Here is a 3173-nt window from a genome sequence, read left to right on the forward strand (position 1 = left end):
ACCCACGATTTTATTCGGGATGTGCCAAAGCAAACCTGTGAGGGATTGACCCACGTGTGCTGCCCGCAGCACGGAAGGTGGCAGACTGAGACTCACACAAAACAGAAAAGGACAGGGCTGGGATGCAGCTGCTCAGATGTAGAAGAGTCACGATGCTGTACTTGCTTACACCCTGCTTCCGTGTAGACCACAAAGGCAGGAGGAACTGGAGGACAGCCTGCAAATGTCTGCCTCCTTCCTCAGGATGTAAAGACTGGATCAGACATTCAATTTCGGTCTTGTTTGAGACCTGACCAAAACAGTGAATTCTGACTTGCCTTTCTCAAAGAGCCACTGGGAGGAACATTAGAACTTGAATGTTAAGTTCAATGCCAATGAAAACACAGTCCAAAGGCCATTACACATGTTCCCAGGATAGCTTTGAGAAGTTCCAGATATTCTAGCCCAACAAGGGTCACTGTTATTAATAAAGTCCACATATCAAGGATAATTACAAGGCATGGACATAGTGGTGCGCCTTTAACCTCAGCACCCAGGAGGCAGAGGCAGGCAGATCTCTGGAAGCTCAAAGGAGACCCTGGTCTATATAGAGTTCAAGGCCAGCTATAGTTACATAGTAGGACTTTACCCATAAGATGTAAAGCATAACCCAAACAAGAAAAAAAATGTATTAGAAAAGAAGAGATCATCCCCCAAATTTAGCGAAGAATCTACCTCTGGTATCTGAAGGAGAATACAGATGGACACGTCAAGAAAACGGCTACAAAATAAGCAGATCAACAAACCAACAGTGGAATGCGGTAGGAAAAGAAAAGCAATGGCGCTTAGGACGGCACAGTGAATGGCAAACACATACAGGAGACCAAGCCCAGGCAAGCGCATGTGGAAGGGAGTCAGGTTTTTGCTGGGGACTGAAAGTATTTTCCCCGCCCCACTAAAGGAACAGTGGCTCCTATTTAAAAAAAAAAAAAAAAGTTTTGTTTTTTTAAGACTCGTGTAACCTATCTGGCCTTGTTGCTACTGAAGCAGAGAGTGACCCTGAACAAGTGATTTTTTGCTCCCAAATCCCAAATGCAGAGATAACAAGGTATGATACAGAATACACTTGCTTTTTCTTTTCAATCCCAGGTCTGTTTAATATATGATAAATGCATGTGTGTGCATGGGTATATGCTGTGGAATAATCCTCTTGTACACTGTGAATATTTGTCACTTATATTGATTTAATAAAAGGCTGATTGGCCAGTAGCCAGGCAGGAAGCATAGGTGGGGCAACCAAACTAAGGATGATGGGAAGGAGAAGGGCAGAGTCAGGAAGACACTGGCCAGAAGCCGGGCACACACAGAGAGAGCGAGATGATCACGCAGTACTAAGAAAAGCTACCAAAGTGACAGAGCATAAGCAAGGAAGATGGGTTAATGTCAAATGTAAGAGCTAGTTAATAATAAGCCTTAGTTATTGTTCAAGTATTTATAAGTAATATTAAGCCTGTGTGTGGCAATTTGGGAAGCAGCAGCCTGGCATCTGGGACTGAGTGGCTCCGAGACAAGAAACCTACATGTATATATTAAATATATATGTGTGTGAGCCATAATATAAATGATCACATGGCTGTATCACCTCTGCATTGCAAGAAACAAGATCTGAGGTACAAGAACATGAACTTTTCACACCTTAAACAGTGTAAAAAGACGTATCATTAGCTTTCTGTAGATTAGTGATGTTAATTAGGAGTGTCTCTGTCAATTACAGCTAGATAATACATAGAAAATATTAGTGTTTCTGATGTTGTCTAAAGCCTGTGCTTTCTAGGAATAGACTTTAATGTTGTAAGACAGTCTCCAATACAGGAATACTCAGTTGACTGAAGTGTGGCAAAAGAATTTTGCTTTTTGTTTGTTTTGTTTTGTTGAGACAGGGTTTCTCTGTGGAACCTTGGCTGCCCTGGGACTCAGAGATCCTCCTGCCTCTACTTCCTGAGTGCTGGGATTAAAGGTGGCAAAATATACCGCAGCACAATAGAGTGAAGCGGGTGTGGTGGCACACACCGTTAAGCCCAGCCGTCTGGAGGCAGAGGCAGGGAGATCTCAAGGCCAGCCTGGCCTGTAGCTAGTTCCAGGACAGCCAGAGCTGTGACACAGAGAAGTCCTGCCTCGAAAAACAAACAAAAACCATTTTGAGCAGCCAACTGTATACAAATCACCACAGATCAACTTCATCTTTTACTCTTTCTGACACTATAAATACTTGGGCATCTCCCCGCCCCCTCAAGACAACTCAGACTCATTGGTTTCAGAGTTCCTAGACAGCGTAAGGATGGAAGAAAAGCTTGCGATTAGAGCGCACTGTAGACAGCCTGTAAGGTGTAGGACACTATTTCTCCAGCCCAGAGACATTCAAGGCCACTCTATTAACAATCCACACACCAACTAACCTCTCCTCTCGGGAAAGGAGTCCGAATTGCTGACATCACTGTCTCTGGTGGGATTGGATGTGGTCTTGTTTTCTAGTATTTTTTACCCTGCAATGTAGAATCAGTTGGAACGTGCCACGCTTAGAGTGTGCCCTTTGTGGAATTTTTCCCGCCTCACGTGAGCGTGTGGGAGGATCCGGTCAAGGCGGGTATACAGAACAGATTCCTATCCAAAGTGAGCCATCCTGAAAACTAACCATTTGTTCTAAAGAAAACGAGACGAACATCCCAAATACCAAACTCTCCCACAGAACTCTGTCCTGGAATCGAAGAGCTTTATGAACTTCTGTCAACTTAAACCAAGATTCCCAGGCCGGCTACAGAGTACAGGAGGAACCAGAAAACCCTACTTGCTGATGTAGATGTCCTGAGAAATCTGACAGCAGCAATGTAAGTGGTAATAAGGACGTGCTTCCCTAGCCAAGCTGGAATGTGAGCTCCCACCATGGCCTCGGGCACAAGCAGTCGGTCAAGCCACCCTGCTCTAGCAATCCTGGACATTCCTTCCACGTTCTCCCTTCTTGCACTAGCGGGCCAGCTCTCCGGTCCCTGAAGCACAGGGTCGACTCCTGCAGCCGCCGGGTCCCCAGCAGAGCTTTCCGCTCCCGCACCATCAGCACGCCCACTCCCCAGCGCTCCCCAGCCCTTGGCCAAGCCCTGCGTCAGCACAGCTCGCACCAGGCAGCTTCCCCCCCCCCC

General features: G+C 46.0%; 1 pseudogene; it reads right to left on the bottom strand.

Moving 5' to 3' along the window:
• Positions 1–3173, bottom strand: part of LOC101996990 — a 31758-nt pseudogene that overhangs the window by 28287 nt on the left and 298 nt on the right.

Source organism: Microtus ochrogaster, chromosome 19 (genome assembly GCF_000317375.1).
Source record: "Microtus ochrogaster isolate Prairie Vole_2 chromosome 19, MicOch1.0, whole genome shotgun sequence".
Taxonomy (NCBI): Eukaryota; Metazoa; Chordata; class Mammalia; order Rodentia; family Cricetidae; genus Microtus; species Microtus ochrogaster.